The 9482-nt window shown below is 53.6% G+C and overlaps 1 long non-coding RNA gene across 1 annotated transcript; it reads left to right on the top strand.

The window, feature by feature from the left end:
- Positions 1-332: 332 nt before the first annotated feature.
- On the top strand, positions 333-2260 carry LOC120234890. The gene is made up of 2 exons (XR_005529234.1): positions 333-444; positions 1813-2260. It is a non-coding gene; the product is annotated as an uncharacterized LOC120234890 (long non-coding RNA).
- Positions 2261-9482: the final 7222 nt, after the last annotated feature.

Consider the following 9482-nt stretch of genomic DNA (forward strand, 5'->3'; position numbering starts at 1 on the left):
CCCCGCCCCTCCCCCAACCCCGGGCCTCTTTAATGCCAAATACCAAAGGACACAAAAGTCATAACCTTTTTTCTCTCTCTCCAAGCGCTGGGCATACACAGAGCCACAGATAACAGGACAGCGGATTCTCAGCTAGGGTCAGCTTTGTCCCCCACCCCAGGGACATTTGGCCACGTCTGGGGACATTTTGGTACCCACAGTTCAGGGAGGGGGAGGTCTTAGCATCTACTGGGTAGAGGCCAGGGGGGCTGCTGACCTCCCTTCAGTGCCCAGGACGGCCTCCCGGCAGAGAAGGACCCAGCCCAGCATGTCGGCGGCAGGTGGAGGCAGCCTGAAACCGGCGAAACGATGTGTGTGAAATGCAGGCACACCCTCCGCAGACAGGGCTGGAAAGATAAGTACCACAATGTCTACATTTGTTTATCTCCTCGTGAAAGAATTTGGGTAATTTTTTTTTATTTTTCTTCCTTACGTTTTTCTGTACTGTTTGAATTTTTTAAGGAACTACGTGCATGTATCATTTTTATAATCGGAAAGAGAAGAGCTGTTTTCATTTTGTAAAAAAAAAAAAAAAAAAAGATTCAGGACTTATCGATTCTGATCCAGTTCTCCCACTAACTAGCTGTCAGGAACAGCGCTCTGGAAAATATGTCTATCTGAAAAGTAAGAAGAGCAATCCTTCTTGCATTATATTATAGGAATATAAAGTAACGTTGCCCTGGAAAAGCTCTCTGAGCTCAGAGGAGAAAAATTGTTAAGAATACGGAGATACTGTTTCTCTCATATATTTCCCCTCTGAGCTGATGTCTACAGTTTTCGCAGCACAGACATTTAGGAGATGGGGGTGGGGTGCTCGGTGAGGGTCTTCTGGGCGCCCACGACTGGGAAACAGAAGCGGGTCCGGGATGCCCTCCGCCCTCAGGGGAGAGAACCGGATGCTTCCACCTCTGCAAGGTAGCATCTGGTCTCCGGACCGTCTCCGTGCCAGGCTAAGGCTTTCGCAAGCAAGGCGCCGTTAATAATCGGGGCGGGTGATTCTCTGTTGGGGGTGGGCATCGTAGGGCGTTTGGAACATCCCTGGCCTCCACCCACAGGCTGCTAATAGCTCCCCCCCCTCCCCCCGGGTCTGGACCACCCCACGTGTCTCCAGTCGAGGCCAAGTGTCCCGGTGCGGGAGTGCCAAGTTCACGGGCTGCGCAGAGCCTCGCGGGCAGCTCGGGGCCTGCACGCCAGGCCTTTCTACGGGCGGTTCCGACTCCTGGACCGGGACGCAGACGTGCTGCATTTCTGAGCCACTGCCCGTGTTTTCCGTCTTCAGAAGTGTGCCCTTTGCGGCTCCCTGGCTCACGGCAGCACCTCACAACGGGAGCCCCCAGGGCCTTTTGGACAAGCCCTGCTCCCGCCGGTCCGTGGTGAGGCCTGGGGGGGGGGGGGTGTGGGGGGGCACGCTCCAGTTTTCCTACAAATAATGACACGCAGGCGGGCTGTGCCCCCGTGGCCCCGCCAGCAGGAGGGTCAGAAGGGGCTTGCCTTTGTCAGGAGCCCATAAACCCGCCGGCGGGCCGCGAGGAGGCCCGGACAGTCGCCGCTTTGCACGCCGGTGCCCACATCGGCAGCAGCAGATGAACTTCAAATGAAGTAAGATAAAACCAGTTTGGAAATTCAATATCTCACCTCCCTTCCCGTCTTTTGAAAAATCCATAATTCATGGAGAACCCAGTCGGGTGTGTGTGGGGGGGGGGAGCGTGGGTGTGCAGTTCAACTGAATTATCAGTTTTTTGTTTTTTGTGTTTTTGTTTTTCTCCCCCCAAGATCGAGATCAGGGAGAGGCATTTTCCTGAAACGGAGAAAATAAAACGCAACTCTTCGGAGCTCATGTCCCCTGACGCTGACGTTTCTTGGCCCAGACCGCCAGCCCCTTGGGACAGGAACATCACAAACACGTGTGAACAGCATTCTAAAGCCCTCGCTAATAGCAGTGCCAGGAATCCATCCTTCCGATGTCCTGGACGGGCCAGGGATGATGAATATACAGGTTTATTCATTGCCGAGTGGTCGGTAATAGAAACACACTGACAACACCACAGATGCCTGTTAAATAAGCCGCGTTCCCTCCTCGCGGTGGGGTTAGCGGGTAGCACTAAAAGCAGAACCCGGAGGCTCATTGTACAGTGAGAGGAGATGCGTCACCACATTGTTGAAGCCGCGGCGGGGGACAATGTTTATAGCGTGTGCTACCATCTGTGTTTATAAAAAAAAAGGAAAAAATATACACGTATGCATTGGCTTGTATATACCTAGTGTGTCCCGAGGCTGGCTGGCTCCCAGGAGGGGGGCGGGGAGGCCAGAGAGAGAGAGAGAGAGGCCACAGGACGCCTCCCTGCACACCCTTGTGTGTGTTTTGATTTTTAGACCAGAAATAAGTGCTCAGAAATAAATATATAAAATTAAATTTCCTTTACGAGAAAACACAAACAAACCACGCACCGTGCTAATTTGTTATGAAAAACACATCGCGGGGAAGGCACAGTGAGTCGCTATGAGAGGCTCAAGCGTGGCGCCTTGGGGAGATCCAGGCGCCTCTCTGGACCTCGGAATTTTACCAAAATGTGCAGTAGTTTTCTAAGGATTTTTTCCCCTCTGTGTTGCTAATATTCTGTATTACTTTGATGCCTTCCACACTGCAGCACACCCACCAACACCCTCTAGCCGTGGGCCCTTGCCCCCGAGTCCCCCGGTCCCTAAGCGAGGTGGTGGGAGTTTCCGTTATTATGTTTGACAAGGCATGACGTATTTTTATGTGTACGTCCTATTTGTGGCGAGCGATACGCTGAATTTCTCCGTGCACCGTGGTGGCGAACAAGTTCTCTTTCGAGTAATTTATTTCAGCCGTGCAAGAACAAAGCAATATTAAGTTAAATAACAGCACCGCGGGGCTGGCAGAGATGCAAAAACCACAGATGCTGAAACCTGGTGGCTGAAATGCGGGGCACGCAGCTCGGGGCACCACCAGCCCCCCTCGGCCCAGAAAACCGACTTTACTTTCAGTGACCTGGCCTCTTGGACTCTGCCTCGATATGATCAAGAAAAGAGAGAAAAAAAAATAGGCATTTGCGGTGAGCTTTGCCTTCCTCTAGGGAACAGCAAATCCGGGTGTTCTGTAGGTAGGTGGGGTTGGGGGGAGGCTCCCCGAAACACACTGTGCTCCTTTGCTGTCTGTGCACCTCAGTACAGAGGTGATAATCTTTAGTTCCCATTCCATTTTTGTTTGTTTATTCTTGAGAGAGAGAGAGAGACAGCTTGAGCAGGGGAGGGTCAGAGAGAGGGAGACACAGAATCTGAAATAGGCTCCAGGCTCTGAGCTGTCAGCGCAGAACCCGACGCAGGGCTCGAACCCACGAACCGTGAGACCACGACCTGAGCAGAAGTCAGATGCTTAACTGACTGAGCCACCCAGGCGCCCCTCCCATTCCATTTTAGAACACATTTTCTGTTCCATTTTAGAAGGTATCGTTCACGTTCTCCAGGGTCAATTAATGCCCGAAGTGCCACAATTCCTAACCTGATAAGGGAGGCCCAATGAGCCCTGGGGTTTGGCTGGATCAACCCCTGCCTGCAGCCCATCTCAAATATGTTGCAGACAGACAGCACCAGAAATGGATCCTGGGATAACATATCTCCCCTCAGAAGAGGTATGGTCTAAAACCTTGACTGACAGATGAGATGGGGATACTGCTTTACGGGGTACTTGAATGAAAGTGAGCTCCGAGTTACGTTTCGGAAACACGTGGCAAGGGCTCTGGTGGAGAAGGGCATGACGGCTTCTCCTGACCAGGGCAAAGAGAAAGAATTCTAGTGGAGCGGGCGGAGGCCTGGTGTGTGGTCACAGCTGTACGCGGGCGGTATTTCACGGGTCCCTAGCTCTCCTGTCTGCCTTCAAAGTACCCAGAGTGCCTGCTCATTTGGGACTGGTTATCCCATGGGCTCCTGCGAGGAGCCCATGTACACCTTCCCGGATGGTATTTCCTCCTAGAAAGTCTGCTTAACCCCTCCGTCCAGCTTTGATTAGGCCCGAGCTTGGGAAGGGCAAGAAGAAGGTGGCAGTTCTTAACCCAGATCAGCACCTGGCTACGTGCGGACGTGGAGGCAGCGGCAGAGTATTCTCAGGGGGGGTAGGCGGCCACCTTCCGCGGGCCCCTTGTCAAGGCGGTGTGGTCCCAGCACGCGCGGGAGGGAGTGGGCGTGGGGTGGGGGTCCGGCAGGGCCGTGGACCTGGTTGGCTGTGGGCTGACAGACGACCGTTTAGACAGCAGTATCTAATGCAGGTTGCGGGTGAATGTGAATGGAGATAAGAAGGAAATAATTACCCGAGGCGGGAAGCCGCCGAGGCTCTGGAGGCTGTGATTTTGGTGCTAATGGAAATGTGGCAAAGGGGAGGGGTGGCCGGAAGCAGAGAAACAGAGGCCGTTCTCGCACTTTTCTGAACTTGACGTTTTTCGGTTCCGAAAGTTCTCGGTGGGGGAGCTGAGATGCCAGCGGGGGGCTGTCAGAAGCGGGGGGGGGGGGGGGGGGCCGGGGGTCTGTGCTGGAGCCTCCTGACTCCTCACACCCCGAGAGGCTGCGCGAGAGGGGAGAAGGGCCCCAAAGGGGTCCAGTCTTTCCACTGATCTTGCACTTGTGGTCAGGTCCCGAGTCCCCTCCTGTGGCTTCAGAAGAGGGGCCGGGCGGGGAAGGGCCCAGGACAGGACAGGCAGGGGCCGACCAAGGACCCAAGCGCCCGAAACGCGGCCTGGCGGCCCTGGCTTCAGAGGCGACCTCTGGCCGGGCCGGAGTCCTGCTGCCCCTCACTCAGGAGGGACGGAGGATGGCTTTGGCTGGAGGAAGAGGCAACCTCCGACAGACACCTGCGCCCAGAGCTTTCACCGGCGCCGGGCTTCTGGGCGGTGCCCACCCATTGTTTCTGGAAACCTGACTGTCCATTTTGGTAAAGCTGCCGGGGGGGGGGGGGGGGGGGGGGGGGGGGGGGGGGGGGGGGGGGGGGGGGGGGGGGGGGGGTTGGTTGATAAGACTGACCTTGACGTGCTCTAGGCCATAGCCTGGGAACTGCACCCACCCAGCGTCCCCTGTCCCCTCCCCACTTCCTGGAAGCCGGGACAGCATGGAACCTGAGAACCAGAGCCAGCCTGGTCAGGGCGCGTGGAGTAACACAGACCTCAAAGGCGGCTTGTCTCCATGAGGCCCCCCCACATTTCTTGGGGGGGGGTCTGAGTCGTGCTGCCAGAAGGGAAAGCCCAGCTTCTCACTGCTCCCATAATTTCAGCCTTTCGGGTTCCGCCGTGGGTCTGCAGGCGGCCCTGGGCAGGCCACCCAGCCCGCTAACATCTAGCTACCCTGCCTAAGGGAACGGGCGGGTGTGAGTGGGGACGGCGCTTTATTCACAGACCTTTAAAAGTACAGGCTCCCGGGCCCCTCCCTACACGTGCTGGTTCCGACTCTCAGCGGGTGGGGTCCAGGGTCCGAGTTCTCATTTAAAAAACGTCCCTCCTGCAAACTAACCTAAGAGACACTGGCCCAAGGATACTTCCAAAATGGAGTTTTCTTTCAAAAGGATTCAGGCTACAGCTGAGGATGAGTGGCGAGCACAACCCCCTTGATTTGCATGAGGGTCGGGGGCGAGAGAGGTTTCCACTTCCTTGAGATTTGCTCTCCCAGCAACTGGAGGCAGTAATTATCCATGCAAAGTGAAGCTAAAATTTCAGAGAAGTATCTGGAGAATTCAAGTCAGAAGAAGCACGCTCGTCTGAAATACCTAGATAATTAAAGAAAAAAATATATTCATTGCATAAATTGCTCATTAATTCACTCCTCTGTGGGGGTACACAGCTTAAAAGCAGGCGCTTTGATTAATCCAAGCTATATTAAATTCTCAAGATGTTTTTTTTCCCCTCTCCCCTTCCTGTGCCTGGATCTTCATCTTTCCTTCCTCTAAAGAATCATAAATAAAGTTGTCCCTTTGCAAAAAAATGCATTTCAGGTTTGGCTTTGGCAGAATAAGCCCTATAGAGTTGGTAGAATCAATTTGGGTGCACTTTTTCTTTTTTAAGTACACATTTTGAAATCAGATGCATTCTTTCCCGTTCACTGGAAATGCTAATTTTTTTTTCCATCACATTTCGAAGTTACATTGTGTGTGGCTAAGCGAATAACCCCCGCACAATAGCACTTCAGAGAGACTGAGGGGGAACACGGTCCCAATCAGAGTGAAAGCCAGACAAATGGTTAATTTCAAAGGCAGGCCACTGATTGGGGAGAAGAATCTATAGAATTATTTATTTCCTTAGGAGGGAAAAAAAAAACCCTGAAAATTCAAAAATCACTTGGAAAGAACAAGCGTCTAATCCTGACAGGTTGATTTTCAAGACCCTCTTTAATGAAATTTCAGCACATCTGTTCGCCACTCATTCTCCTGCCTGGCTGCCCAAGGTACCTTGGACCTGGCTTGCTCTTCATTTCTCCAGCTGTTTGATTCGGGTATAATGGATTCCACTGTTCCCCATCCCTCCGGCTGGCTCCAGGAGGAATCGGCCAACCCCACACAGAACGCCGCTTCCAAGGGGGGTTTGGGGGGAGTGAACAAAAACAGATGCCGAATTTGTAGATTCCGTTGTGTAGCCTTCAAAACAAAACAGAACAAAACCAGCCTTTTATCGCACGTTGGCCTGAGCCAGTGTCTTTTCTTGGAATCAATGGTAAACACTTTGCAATGCTTGGTTTTACAGAGCTTCTGGAGGAGTGTGGAAACATCCTGTGTGGAAAAAATCTTTTGTGGTGTGTAAGGGAGACGTAAATGTGGGCTATTTCCAGGTGCTCCGCGGGTACTCCTGTCTAGTCAGTTAAAGGTGGATAGATTGGTCTCCGGATTTGGGATTTTATAGGGCAGTAAAAAAATAAGAATAATTAGAGGGGAAATAGTCACTTTTTATCTTACCAAGAAAGGGCAGTAGAAAGCAGCCACCTTCTAAGGCGAACTCTTGTGAAAGGAAGAGCATTTATTTTATTTTTTAAGTTTGTTTGTTTGTTTATTTATTTAAAGAGACTCCCAAGCAGCCAACTCACGAACCACGAGATCATGACCTGAGCTGAAGTTGGGAGCTAACCCGACTGAGCCCCCCAGGCGCCCCAGAAAGAGCTTTTAGACTTTCTCAGGGCAACACGAGCAAGGACGAAATCTTGGAGCTGATCACATCGTGTATTCATTCGACTAACACGTGGGAGCACCTCCCCTGGTCCAGCCGTCTAGGCACCCGGGACACGGGGTGGACCAGGTCCCACTGTAAACACCACCCTTCGAATTCAGTGCGTCCAGGATCCTGAGGACCTCACTCCCTGTCCCTTTCTGGCCCCCCTTCCACCGGAGGGGCGGTGAACTTGAAAGAGGCCATGCTACTCCCGCTAGGCCTTGGCCAAGCTAGTCTGTGCTTCCCCCTGCGCTGGGAAATGACAGCCCTCGTTGGGGCAGGGGCGCGCCTGTACCACAGCTCCCACCCGGCCCCAGCCTGGGTCCACCGCAGTGGGCTGGACAGTGAGTGGCTGGTGTCTCCTACCAGAAGGGTGCCAGTCAGCAAACATCTCGAGGCCAGCTGAGTGGCAGGAAAGAGGCAGAAGAGGTGGCCCACTTAATCTGTCCTCCTGGACACCCCAAGAAAGCCACCACCCAGTTGGAGGTGCGTCCCCAGGGACCCAGCTAGCGCCGAGGGCGGGGCCTGGCATCGGAGAGTTGCCTGTGACCTCCTGTGCTGCTGGACCCCCGACCATGCATCTCCGCCCCTTCCTTCTTCCAGGAAGCACCCAGAACATCCTATGAGCCACACGGCATGCCCGTGTCCCCTCTCGCCAGCCGCGAAGGGCCACTCAACAGTGAAGACGGCTGTCATCTTCGTCCCCTGCAGCGCTGATGCGGGTGGCCTAAGGTTCAGGGGTCCCCTGTGGTCCGGTCTTTAGAGAGAGAAGGGGACCTGCCCTGATGCCTTCCATGACACACGTTTTCTCAAAAAACACCCGCCTCCCAAACTGTTGACGCCTCATCGAGGGGGCTGCAGAACTGGGGAGGGGGGGTGAGTGTCTGGGGTGCAGGGGGAGGCCCGGCTGGGAGCTCGAGGGCAGGCTATGACTCGCCAGCTATGAGCAGTTTTTACATTTTTAAATGGGTTGAAAAAAAAAATCCAAAGAAGATTTTTCGTGACACACAGAAATTATTCATGGGAACTGAAATGTGACTTTCCCACGTTTTATTGGTGGCACAGCCCGTGGGTGTGTCGGCCGTGGCTGCTCTTGCTGAAGAAATTTACTACCTGGGTCTTGGCAGGCGTTTGGCTAAGCCCCAGGCTAAACCCAGGGATAGACATTCAGAGGGTTCCCTGAGTCCTCTGGAATTGCTACAGAGTGGGTCTGGGCTCTCTTCTGGAAGAAACACCTTGGCTTCTGTCAGGGTCTCAGGGGGGCCCAGGTCTCCCCCGCACAGGGCTGCCAGGGGGCAAACTCAAACACAGGACCCCTGGTTGCACTGGGCTTTCAGGGACTACGGGTACTTTTTGAGTATAAGTCTGTCCCAAATATTTCTGGGATAGACTTATCCTAAAAAATTATCTTTGTTATCTAAAATTCCATGTTCTGTGAGATCCCATGTAGCTGAAATTCCATGTTCTCTGAAATCCCATGTAGCTGAAATTCCATGTTCTCTGAAATTCCATGACCAGAAGACTGAGCTGGCCGGAGGGTGAGGGTCCCCTCTTCATGGCCCCACTCCTGCCCCCCAGCTGATCTTCCTTCCCTCCTCTGATCCCCTCTGGGCCCCTCCCTCCCAGGTTTCTTGAGCCTCGCAAGAGCATGAAGTTACATTTATTCCCTCTCCATCGATTTTTATATATTTTTATGGCATAAGCTCTTATGCGATTACAATAGAAATCCATGCTCGTTATAAGAAATGAAATCCTTATAAATAAAGGCAAAGTACCCATTATCTGGCTGCCGGCCGCCACCTGCCTCCCGTAAACTGTGAGGGGCCGCTGCCCCGCGTCTCCGTCTTGCCTGACGTCTGTGCGAGCACACCTGCGTGCTGGCTTCTCCGTGTCCTCATGGACGTGGACATCCTTTCCCATCCGTGCGTTGCATCCACCCGGTTCCGCTGAGCTGCCGCGTACCACCCGCCTGACGGCTGCACCGTCATGACCCACAGATGAACCCGACATAAACCGTTCCAGAAGAAAGTTGAGTATTGCTCCCACTTTTTCTTTTTCAGCAAAGTAATGCACGTATGTGATCTTAAAGCCAGAGTTCTGAGCGCTTAGGAAGAGGAAGGCCTCCATCTTTGCGCCTTTCCAGCCCCGTCCCCCCCGGTCCAGCCCCATCCCCCCCCGGTCCAGCCCCGTCGCCCCTGGACCAGGGAGCCGCACTTCTCTGCTTCTGCTTCTGTCACGGGTCCT

The sequence above is a fragment of the Hyaena hyaena genome, unplaced genomic scaffold (genome assembly GCF_003009895.1).
Source record: "Hyaena hyaena isolate Hyena2069 unplaced genomic scaffold, ASM300989v1 scaffold_119, whole genome shotgun sequence".
In the NCBI taxonomy this organism is placed as follows: domain Eukaryota; kingdom Metazoa; phylum Chordata; class Mammalia; order Carnivora; family Hyaenidae; genus Hyaena; species Hyaena hyaena.